The sequence below is a fragment of the Anomaloglossus baeobatrachus genome, chromosome 4 (genome assembly GCF_048569485.1).
Source record: "Anomaloglossus baeobatrachus isolate aAnoBae1 chromosome 4, aAnoBae1.hap1, whole genome shotgun sequence".
Classification (NCBI taxonomy): domain Eukaryota; kingdom Metazoa; phylum Chordata; class Amphibia; order Anura; family Aromobatidae; genus Anomaloglossus; species Anomaloglossus baeobatrachus.
In genome coordinates this window covers 203,712,841-203,725,666 of record NC_134356.1, presented here as the reverse complement: position 1 = coordinate 203,725,666, position 12,826 = coordinate 203,712,841, and the positions used below count along the sequence as shown (strand labels likewise).

At 50.6% G+C, this 12,826-nt stretch overlaps 1 protein-coding gene across 1 annotated transcript in view; it reads right to left on the bottom strand.

The window, feature by feature from the left end:
- The window catches only part of ABLIM3 (actin binding LIM protein family member 3), a 296,306-nt gene that overhangs the window by 147,446 nt on the left and 136,034 nt on the right, over window positions 1-12,826 (bottom strand). The gene's annotated exons all lie outside the window — the stretch shown is intronic.

Sequence of the window (12,826 nt, the reverse complement as noted above, 5' to 3'; positions counted from 1 at the left end):
CCGGCAGTATCTCCTTCAGCAGGCCGTGTTCCTGCCTTGCTGCTCCGGCAGTATCTCCTTCGACAGGCTGTGTCTCCTCGAGTCTCCACCGGACTCACCTGGTTATTGAAAGCACACGTGCGTGGGCACCTCTGTGCTACCCTCGTGCCATCTCTTGTGACTCCCGCTGGCACACGTGCGTAGGCACCTCTGTGCGTCCCCGTGCAACACGTACACCGATCGAGAAGCCCCGAGCCATACAACCCGCACGGGTTAGGGCGGACCGGTGTACATAGATCGTCTGTGACATTCCAGACGATCACTAGTAGCAACCCGCTCACTCTTTCCTGACCATAGCAGCGGTCCCTTACACCGCACAGTGGACCTTGACCGGCGGAAGCTGTCCATTTCCCATCTTGGCACGCTTCCCCGGGTCCCCCTCATAACATTACGGTCGCGCCAAAGGTCTGGCTATGGCGGAAGAGCAGCAGCAGTTGCTGCGTTATGTGCAGCAGTTGGAGTCAAGATTGGCAGCAGTGGAGCGGTCTTCCCCCGATAAGGCTGCTCTAGCAACAGTCGCCACCCAGGCGGCTACTCAGGCTGTGGAATTGTGCGGAAGGTCGCCTCGCCTTGCGCTCCCAGAGCGCTTCAGCGGGGACAGCTCTGAGTGCCGTGGTTTCATAAACCAGGTTACCACCTACTTGGAGTTGTCCGCGACTGATTACGCTACTGAGAAGGCGAAGGTAGCCTTCGTCCAGTCCCTGCTCACAGGGAAAGTGCTAAAATGGTCCACGCCGTTGTGGGAGCGCGGAGATCGGGTGGTGAATCACCTTCCAGTTTATCTTGAGGCCATGAGAAAGGTGTTCCTCGGGCCTCAAGTCACCCACGACTCCGCGCTGCGGCTCCTACGCCTTCGGCAAAGGTCCACTTCAGTCGGGGACTTTGCAGTACAATTCAGGACACTCGCCGCAGAGCTGGACTGGCCAGATAAAGTCCTGGTCCCTGTGTTCTGGGAGGGTCTGGCAGGGTTCGTCAAAGACGCACTGGCCACGTGTGACGTGCCGACCACCTTAGAGTCCTTGATTCGGCTTGCCTCTCGCATAGACATCCGCCACGCGGAGCGGAGGCTCGAGGTCTCTTCGGCACCCACGTCTACCTGGTCTATAGAGCCTCTGACTCCCCTTCCCCACCAGACCGGTCTCCCAGCCAGCTCTGTTGATGACTCTGTGGAGCCAATGGAAGTCTCCAAAGTGGTCTCCTCTACCACAGGTTCTCGGCCGTCGGCCATTTGCTTTGCCTGTGGGCAGGAGGGACATGTAGCTACCCGATGTTTGAAACCTTCGGAAGAAAGTCAGTGTCTTGTTTCACCTTCAATCAGCGTGAGGAGGGTCATTTCCACTTCCCAAGACCAGGTGCCACCTGGTAAGACCCTCACTTCCTCTGACTCACGGAACGGTGTGCTGTCATGGGATCATGCCTCCAAAGTTGGGGCCCACTTCGGGGTCGACAGGACCAGAGACCTAGGGGTCAGGCATTATTGGGGGCCGGCGGTAGCCCAGGATGTACAGAAGAATATGGGAGTCCGTACGTCGTGTGCGTATAATAAACCGTTCAGGCGGAGGCCTGTGGGTCTTCCACATCCTGTGCCATCTTTCGCACCTGGTGACCTAGTGTGGCTGTCTTCTAAACATATTAACCTTCCGGTACAGACAGCCGAGTTTGCTCCTAGGTACCTTGGCCCGTTTACACTAATAGAGCGGGTAACCGCGGTAGTATATCGACTCCAGCTCCCTCCGCGCTGGGCTATTTCTAACACGTTTCATGTATCTCTTCTGAAACCCGTACGACCTAAAACCTCGGGGTCCCTGCTGTCCCAGGCTGACTTCTCGTCCGACGACCCAGAAGTAGCGAAGCTAGTAAAAACAAAAATCGTACAGGGCAAGAGGTACTTCCTCGTGGAGTGGGTCGGTCGTGGCCCAAAGCATAGATCCTGGGAATTGGAGGATCATGTCCACGCCCCAGGTTTGGTGGTGGCCTTCGAGCACAGGCGGGAGGGGGGCCCTAAACGGGGGGGTAATGTTACACCTCGTGGCTCTCCTGTTGCAAGGAATGAGGTGGTCCCCCATTCCTTGTCTGCCGCGAGCCCTCCTGCTCAGCAGCACCAAAGGTCTGGGAGACTGCGCAGTCTGCAGTAGTTGCTTCCTTGGAGATGCAGCTGAAGGGTGACACCTGGTGGTTCTACCCTTGCAAGGAATGGAGTGGTCTCCCATCCCTTGTCTGCCACGAGCCCTCCTGCTCAGCATCACAGAGGGTCTGGGAGGTTGCGCAGTGTGCAAGGGATGGATGATCAGGGAAGCAGCAAGACTTCCCTTATCTCTGCACATTGTGAAACCGAGGATCCCGCCTTTATGATCCAGAGGCAGGAAGATGAGTATGTGCCCCACGTGACGTCTTCTGATTCGCTCACTGATAGCACACGGCCCGATAACGAGGCTGGTGGTGTGCTGAATCCTGACTGGCCGGGCCAAGACGTCACGAATCCTGATTGGGTCACGTCCATCTCGCGCCCGCCCTTGGGTGGAGCTACAACTCCTTAAAAGCTCCCCCTGCCATCATGGTGGCGCGCGACCGTCTTTCTATGTTTGGATGTCTGGCAGCGTGCTGCCACGCCACTGCTCAGGCATTATTGACTTTTGTGGGCTTGGCCCTTGCTGCTTAGGCAGCACCTGGTTTGCAGGCCGTGTTCCTGCCTTGCTGCTCCGGCAGTATCTCCTTCAGCAGGCCGTGTTCCTGCCTTGCTGCTCCGGCAGTATCTCCTTTGACAGGCTGTGTCCCTGTCCCAGGTGAGCTCCTCGAGTCTCCACCGGACTCACCTGGTTATTGAAAGCACACGTGCGTGGGCACCTCTGTGCTACCCTCGTGCCATCTCTTGTGACTCCCGCTGGCACACGTGCGTAGGCACCTCTGTGCGTCCCCGTGCAACACGTACACCGATCGAGAAGCCCCGAGCCATACAACCCTCACGGGTTAGGGCGGACCGGTGTACATAGATCGTCTGTGACATTCCAGACGATCACTAGTAGCAACCCGCTCACTCTTTCCTGACCATAGCAGCGGTCCCTTACACCGCACAGTGGACTTTGACCGGCGGAAGCTGTCCATTTCCCATCTTGGCACGCTTCCCCGGGTCCCCCTCATAACACTCACCTCCACGAGTCCTGCAGTCTCTGCCGCGGCTGTCACCTGCATCCATCCCCCAGTGATTTTGAACAACGCGTCTGCTTCACTAGGGGCCGGAAGCAGCGTCAGCGGGGCGTGGTCTGTGCCAGATGCTGTAATTCAGCACCACATACAGCGCCGGATGATGCAAGTAGGCGGGGCTTTCCGTTCTCCGTGTGTTATTACGTATAACACACGGTGAACAGGAATGTGCCACAAACACGGCACACGGGGAGCAAACCACCCCTTTAACACGTACGTGAAAAAACGGATCGTTTTTTTCACGGACGTGTGAAGGGGGCCTAACATGCAGTGTGTGTGCAACATGCAGTATGCAATAACATGCAGTGTGTATGTGTGTAACAAGCAGCATGTGTGTAACATGCAGCGTGTGTGCAACATGCAGTGTGTGTGTAAGATGCAGTATGCAATAACATGCAGTGTGTATGTGTGTAAAAAGCAGTGTGTGTAACAAGCAACATGTGTGTAACATTCTGTGCATGTGTGTAATATGCAGTGTGCATGTGTTTTTGGTGTGTTTTTCCAGTACACATAAAGGAAATAAACATATGTATGACAAAATATGTCTAATTGCATTAAATTTTAGGGTGAGATATGGTACTTCATTTTCAGAAACAATTTCAAGGGTGACAACACTTTCGGCCATGACTCTATGTGTGTAACATGCAGTGTGTGTATGTGTGTTTAAAAAACTGTCCACGCATGATGGCTTTTCTACTTTTTTAATAAGAGCTTTTGTGGGTAAAATCCACAGTCAGCATAGCTTTAGGCTGGTTGGAGAAGTCCACGTCTACATAATCAGTAATTAAAGCTAGCGTTTCATGTTCTGAACCTATAGCGGTCCCTTTGTCACATAACTGAAATGTTTACCGGTACACAGTTTCCCTGAGGCCATGTGCACATTGCAATAATTACTTATCAAACCCAGACACCACGTAGAAAAACAGTCATTACACATACAATGCAGTTTATAGCCTTTGTATTTTTCAGATGATCTTTTTATTGTTGGTTATTGTGCAAAATTCAAAAGATCAAATCAGATGTTAGTTGTGTATTTAACGAGCATTTCAGTCCAATTTTTCAATACTAAGGAAATAATGTAGTCAAGTAACCTTGCCCATTTAGCGTAATGCAACTACCCTGTTAAAAAAGAATAACACCTCCCCCCCAAAAGATATATTTTATTTGTAAAAGGCCACAAATCCTAAAAATAGGGGAACTTAACACAAATTTCATTTATCAACATCACTAAATAGTTGATGGGGACAACGAGTAAAATGTAAATTTAAAATAAAAAAAAATTAATTCTAAAATTGACATTTTATTTCAGACATTGTATCTGCCAGGTAGACAACTGACCCATTTGTTACTAAAAAACACATTGAATATTAAAATTGAATAATGAGATAAATAGTTATCAATTTATATCAATGGCCAACATAAGACACTGCAGAAATAGATGGATGGATGGATGGATGGATGGATGGATGGATGGATGGATGGATGGATACATGGATGGATACATGGATGGATACATGGATGGATGGATGGATGGATGGATAGATAGATAATGGATAGATAGAAAGATAGATAGATGGATATATATATAGATAGATAATGGATAGATAGAGGGATGGATAGATAGATAGATAGAGTGATGGATAGATAGAGGGATGGATAGATAGCTAAAGGGATAGATAGATAGATAGATGGATAGGTGGATAGATAGATAATGGATAGATAGATAGAAAGAAGGATATATAGATAGCTAGATAGATAGATAGATAGATAGATAGAGGGATAGATAGATAGATAGATAGATAGATAGATAGATAGAGGGATAGATAGATAGATAGATAGATAGATAGAGGGATAGATAGATAGTGGATAGATAGATAAATAGATAGATAGATAGTGGATAGATAGATAGATAGAGGGATAGATAGATAGATAGAGGGATAGATAGATAGATAGATAGATAGAGGGATAGATAGATAGATAGATAGAGGGATAGATAGATAGATAGAGGGATAGATAGATAGTGGATAGATAAATAGATAGATAGATAGTGGATAGATAGATAGATAGATAGAGGGATAGATAGATAGATAGATAACCTTCTAAGCCCAAGGGAAGGGCAATCCTTCAGCCATGCCTTGAGGTTTCCTTCACGGGATAAGGAGTGGTTTGCCAGGTTTTGCTCCCTTCCTAATGCTTTTGCAGGGGCAGCTACTGGCAAGTTTACCTAATTGAAATAGGTGTTTAAATTATAAAAAAAATGGCTAAAAAGTGTCATATATGGCTTGGAATTTATAACCTGTCACAGCCTTGTGTGGTAGAAGTCAGGTGGAAGTTGCAGACAAGTTAATATGGACTAATTTTAACTAAAAGAGGATGTAAAACCTCATGGTTGTGAACAGGCTCAGCTTTGGAGGCCAGCTTCAAGGATGTCGTAATGGTAACATCAATCAGGGGTGGGCACGGTGGTCAAAGGGAATCTTTCAGAAGGTTTTTGCTATGTAGGCTGAAGACAGCATGCTGCAAGGATTAACACAGATAATTCAGGGATGCCCGTCTTGTCAAGGTCAGATCTGTTGTCTATTTGCTATGTTTAGTTAAGCAGCAGGACTTCTCATAGCTCGGACTACATTGTAACGCGCACGGCAGTCCAGCACGCCCCCTCCTCTGATTGACACCTCACTGTGAATGTACAATCTCTATTGACAGCCTGGAGCGAGTGGGACAGCTCTTTCAGCTCTGCTTCATGCTAAATCTAAAAATTCTGATTGTGTCAGAATGGCTGCGCCCAATATCTAAGTGATATAGCGTTTGATTCAAGATCTCTTTGCCTACATCATGCTGCTCTCAGATAAAGTAGTAAAAACCTGATGACAGATTCCCTTTAAGCATAGGAGTGAATATAAATTAAGTCATTGGTGCCCTGAAAGTTTACTGGCTCTGCTTGGATTGCAAGCCAGTGCGTGCTGCCCACTTTATAAAATGTCTGGCCTAGTGTAGAGGACATCACAGGTCTTGTGAATCCCAATGTACTAACACTTCACCTGACTCCTACTGTGAACGTTTTAATCATGTGATTTAAATAAAGCTGTGGCCATTTTGACAACCAAAATAATGTGATTTGTGTATTTATTCCAGTGTCTAGGGTTACTGCTGTTATGGTTCTTTTAAGGTGGAGTGAGGGTCCATCCCATATCCAAAAATCAAGAGTAAATGTTATGGTACATTATTCACCAATGTCCATGAAATATTTCAGTTCTCGTCCACAGTCTTTTTTAAAGAGGACGCGCATCCTTTTTTTTTTGGTCACAGGGCTGCTTTCTTACTTTCCTTGATAGACAGATAAGTAGACAGATGTTTTTCTGTTAGTCTTAATTCCCTTTTCTTGGAATTGCTGTAGATCTTTAAGTGTATGTAAAGTAACAGCCAATATCCTTTCCAATGATAATAGATATTTCAGCACTGAAATGCCATCTACTAAGACGTCTTTATCACAGACATACAAAAGACTCTTTTAGTGGGCACTCTAAGTGTTGAAAGCTGATCTTCCTGGCACCCTACTCCTTACCGACTCAGAAGGGTTCTCAGGTACACTAGACAATAAGCTGTGCCCTAAGCAGATCTACAGGAGGCTCCTACAAGAGGCTCTACTGGAAAGAGGAGAATTCCATTGACCCGGAATGAACACTTAGAGTGGAGCACTGAGCTCATATTTATAAGAACTGCACTTAACACTAGAAGTCCCAGAAATTTCAAACTCTCTGGGTTCCAAAGGTAGAAATGTTAAATGACCCCTCTCTGGGACTTCTAGTGTTAAAGGGGTATTCCAAATGCGAATATGACAGAATATCTCTGAGACATGCCAGCAGTTTGTAAATGGGGGGACCTCTCAGGCTTTTTCAGGCTCCCACGACCCTGCAACTTTTAAACTAGATGTATATATGTAATGGATTTTGTAGAAAGCTGACCAAAAGAATCAGATCATATTAGCAGTTTCTATAAGTTTATGGATAACTGGGTCTTATGATTACGGAAACTGTATAAAAATGCATAAAATCCCATTACCACTATCATTCACTGCTATTATATGAATGTAAGATATTTAGTTTACTATGACAAAATAACATAGTAGAATGCAAGCTTTGAAGATTATGGGCATCTTTGGGGTCATTATATGCTTATATGCATGTATTTTTTGGCTAAAAACCAGTTTCACTGTAGGGTTTCATTAATAATTTTGGCTTCTACATCCTCTGTGAGGTGCTGTAGCTACCGGGGGGAGGGGGCATAGGGTATGGTTCACCCAGGCTCCGCACTTGGAGGGACCCACCCAGAGTTACCTTCACTCTAAACTTTACCAGGGTGGGCAGTGTACCGATATAGGCTAAGTTCACACACTGCATCTTGTACTGCATTTTTGGAGCATTTTTGAGGTCACAAAGATGCACCAAAATGCAGGCATTTCCTTCTCCCGGCAAAGTCTATGAGATTTCAATTTTTCTGTCCACACTGGCTGCATCTTGGCTGCGTTTTTCAATATGTAGCATGTCAATTCTTTTTGTGTTTTTTATCTCGTTTTTGAGCCCTCCAGTCAATAGATTTGACTTAAAAAACGCATTGGGAAAAACGCGGTAAAAACGTTTTGGTGCATTTTAAGATGCATTCAAGCATACCTCCCAACTTTTAAAGAAGGAAAAGAGGGACAAAGTTTGCGGCGCGCGTAGCGCGCCGCGGCAAATTTTTAGGCCACGCCCCCTAAACACACCCATTTCACAGTCACGCCCATATCCACTCCCCATCCACACCCATTCAGCACAAACACGCAGGCAGCCGGCGGGCCTCCAGCACGGACACGCAGGCAGCCAGCGGGCCTCCAGCACGGACACGCAGGCAGCCGGCGGGCCTCCAGCACGGACACGCAGGCAGCCGGCGGGCCTCCAGCACGGACACGCAGGCAGCCGGCGGGCCTCCAGCACGGACACGCAGGCAGCCACAGTGAGGCGGCCGGTCGCCTTCACAGACAGGCGGCCGGCCGCCTTCACAGACAGGCGGCGGGCCGCCCGCACAGAGAGGCGGCCAGCCGCCCGCAGAGAGAGGCGGCCGGCCACCCGCACAATGAGGCGGCGGGCCGCCCGCACAGACAGGCGGCAGGGGGGCGCCCGCACAGACAGGCGGCGGGGGGCGCCCGCACAGACAGGTGGCGGGCCGACCGCACAGACAGGCTCCGGCCGGGGGTGAGGGGGGAGGGAGGGAAATCAGCGCTGGGGAGATTAGTTTACTGTACCAGCAGCAGCACAGGCAGCGCTCCTCTCTATGCCACGTCTACTAGGATGGTAGGAGGGAAAAGCAGGGAGGCGGAGAGAGAGTGGGTGGGCGGAGCCCGGGAGCCGGCCGTCCCGCCCGTGGCAACGGGACAAACAACGTAAAGCGTGAAAGTCCCGCTGTATCCGGGACGGTTGGGAGGTATGCAGCATGTTAGAATGTGTACATAAGATCCCGCTGGTGGTGGCCGCAGCTTATAGGCCCCAAATCTGGTGACAGGTTCCCTTTAAAGTGAACCTGTCAGGTGCAATATGCACTCAGAGCCAGGAGCAGTTCTGGGCACATATTGCTAATCCCTGCCTAACCGTCCCTGTATACACTAGCATAGATAAAGAGATCAAGAACAAATATTTTTAAAGATCTTATATCTTATGTTAATGAGCGCGGGGACTAGTCACAAGGGCGTTACTTCACTTGGCTAGTCGGCTCGCATAGCATGTTAGCATGTTATTACGCCCCTGTGTGAGTACTAACACGCTATATGAGCCGACTAGCCAAGTGAAGTAACGCCCTTGGGACTAGTCCCCGCGCTAATTAGCATAAGATATAAGCTCTTTAAAAATACTTTTTCTATAGATGCCTTTATCTATGCTAGTGTATACAGGGACAGTTAGGGAGGGATTAGCAATATACACCCAGAACTGCTCCTGGCTCTGAGTGCAGATTGCACCTGATAGGTTCCCTTTAAAGGGAAACTGTCACCAGAAATTTAGCAAAAAAAATAAAAGATTCCCCTCTGCAGCTCCTGGGCTGCATTCTGGAAAGGTTCCTGTTGCTATTGTGCCCCCTTTGAGACCTAAAATAATACTTTATGAAGTCTTACCTTTTTGTATGCAAATCTGTTTTTATGGTCACGGGGGCGGGCTGCCTGGCGTCCGTTATTCCCCCTCCTGCCGTTGTACGCCGTCCCCCATTGCTCATTTCCATACATGAGGACGCCTTCCTCATGTAACTGTCCTCCTGAAGTTTTGTGCATGCCCAGTGCCACTCTCGCGGGAGTAAGCACTGTGCAAAGTGTGAACGCTTTTGAGGTGATTGCGCAGGCGCGAGATTATGGGCGGCGCTGTGATTGTCATCAGCAGAGTCATCCAAGTACCCGCCCATAATCTCGTGCCCACGCTTCTCACTCTGCCTCCACCGTTATGTGCAAGCACTGGCCATATGAACCATGTTACCTATTACCATGGGCGCGAGATTATGGGCGGCGCTGTGATTGTCATCAGCAAAGTCATCCAAGTACCCGCCCATAATCTCGTGCCCGCGCTTCTCACTCTGCCTCCACCGTTATGTGCAAGCACTGGCCATATGAACCACGTTACCTATTACCGTGGGCGCGAGATTATGGGCGGCGCTGTGATTGTCATCAGCAAAGTCATCCAAGTACCCGCCCATAATCTCGTGCAAGCGGTAATAGGTAACATGGTTCATATGGCCAGCACTTGCGCATAACGGTGGAGTCAGAGGGAAAAGTGCGGGCACGAGATTATGGGCGGGTACTTGGTTAACGCTGCTGATGACAATCACAGCGCCGCCCATAATCTCGTGCCTGCGCAATCACCTGAAAAAGCGTTCACATGCGCAAAACTTCGGGAGGACAGTTACATGAGGAAGGCGTCCTTGTGTATGTAAATGAGCAATGGGGGACTGCGTAAAGCGGCAGGAGGGGGAATAACGGACGCCAGACAGCCCGCCCCCGTGACCATAAAAACACATTTGCATACAAAAAGGTAAGACTTCATAAAGTATTTTTGTAGGTCTCAAAGGGGGCACAATAACAACAGGAACCTTTCTAGAAGCAGCCCAGGAGCTGCAGAGGGGAATCTATTACTTTCATTGTGAAATTTCTGCTGACATGTTCCCTTTAACTGGTAGGGGAGCCAGGATAAAGCAGAGCTGAAGCTGTTGGGAAGCTAGGACCCAGCAGCTCTGCTCCACAGGCAGGAGACCACTGATCGGTAATAGAAGCCTGCAGATGTCACTCTGCATAGGTTATTGTCACTGCTATCTGCAGGAGATAAGTGCTGATTGCACGGTCTCCTCAGCGTCCTGACTCCCCGTGTATCTGCAGCAGTGAGAAGCCGCACACGGGGAATCAGAGAACAGCTGCAGACAAACGCAGGCTCCGGGACTGGGGGGGGTCGGCTCTGGTGCAGGGGGGGGGCTCTGCTGCAGGGGGTGATTCATACCTCAGCAGCAGTCACAGGAGTAGGTGCGCGCTCGGCTCTGTAATGAATAGTAGAAGGGAGAAACAGCGAGGCGGGGCTACAGTGGGTGGGTGGAGCCGTGACAAACAGCTTCACGGGCGGGACCCGGGATCAAAGGCTCAGACGAGGGACTGTCCCGCTGTATCCGGGACGGTTGGGAGGTATGGTTCAAGATGCACTGACAAAAAAGATGTCGCATGTGAACGTTGCCATAGTTGAACTCTGCGGTGGAGCGGGAAGACACAGCGGTGGAGCGACGTGATGGCGTCACGCCGAAACTCTCTGTACTCTGGTGCGATAATATCACTATGTTGGTTTACTCACGTCCTGTTTATAATTTTTTTAATAGTGCTTGTGGGTGACTACTAGGAGCCACCATACAGTGTGGTGGGGATTCTGGAGGCCATCACACAGTTTAGGGGAGGCTACTTAAGACCATCATACAGTGTGCGGGGACTAATGAGGGTCATCATACGGTGTGGGGGGCTACGATGGGCTGTCATATAATGGGAGAGGGTTACTGCAGAATCCATCATGTTGTGTATGTGGGAGATGTGGGGGCATCATGCTGTGTAAAGGGAAACAATATGTGTCACGCTCCCCGGGTCCTCGGCTCCCCTCCCCGGGTCCTCTGCTCCGCTCCCCGGGTCCTCAGCCCCGCTCCCCGGCTCACCTGCCACGCTCCCCGCTCTCCAGCCTCCGGTGCCCGTCCTTCCCAGGCCCCCTGGTCTCCGATCCCGGCGCCCGACGGCTTCCCAGGCCCTGGCCGGCTCCCCTGCGTCCTCCTCTCAGCTTCCTTCCCTGGCTTCTGGCACCCGGGCTGCGCGCATGCGCATTAGGGCGCGCGCGCGGTCACTGACCCTTTCTTAAAGGGCCAGCGTCCATTAACAGGAAATGAGGCTAAACAGGTACAGGGTATAAAGGGGTTTATTGTCCAAGGGGGCGGGGCCTGATCTTCGTGTTTCCTAAGCTAGGAGTCAGGTCTCCTGGTGTCGCTGTGCATATACTCACATATCTCTCTTGTAGAGCCGTGCCTGCCTCGCCATCCAGTCCTGCCGTATCCTGAACCCCGAACGCTGTCCATCTGCCATCCTGACAGTCCGCACCATCTCGGATCCCTGCGGTGACCCGTCATCTCGCTCCAAAGGTTCCGGACCCCGCCTGACCTCATCTCGGCTTCCGAACCTGAGCTGCGTCACCCGGACTACCACCCGTGACTCCGTGGTCCCAGGGACTTCTCCGCTATACTCGTGTGCACGGACTGTTCTGCTGTTTATAGTGTTCCAGCTACCGGACTCTTTACTACCATCTTGGAGTTCGGCCCAGTGGATCCACCTCCTGGGTCTGCCCGTCCACCTGGCCGTGACAGTAAGATCAGGCCATGGATCCCGCTGCAGCACTAGCAGCCGTACAGGAGGAACTCCAACGCCAGCGTGAAGTCCAGACCCGCATGCTGCAATTCATGTCTTCTGTAGACGCCCGCCTGAACACGCTACAAGTGGCAGTTACGACTTCAACATCCCGGGCTTCCACTAGTCAATCCACGGATCCAGCTCCTGTGGCGACTTCTTCAGATACCACCAGACTTCGGTTGGCTTCACCACCCCGGTACGCCGGAGACCCCAAGACCTGCAGGGGATTCTTAAACCAATGCTCCCTCCATTTCACGCAGCTGCCGCATTTGTTTGCCTCCGACCAAGCCAAGGTCGCCTTCATCATGTCCCATCTAGAGGGTGAGGCACTGGCGTGGATGAACCCCTTGTGGGAGAAGGGGGATCCTGTGACCACGAACATCCAGGAGTTCCTGCAGGCATTCCGTGGTACCTTTGATGAGCCCGGACGCGCCTCCGCGTCTGCTTCGTCTCTTCTCCGGTTACGTCAGGGGACTCTGACGGTGGGTCAATACGCGATCCGGTTTCGCACCCTGGCCTCAGAACTCGGGTGGAACAACGAGGCCCTAACCGCCGCCTTCTGGGAAGGACTCTCAGGGCGAATTAAAGACGAGCTGGCGGGTCGTGACGTACCGACCACCCTGGATGCCCTGATTGCCCTAGCGACTCGAG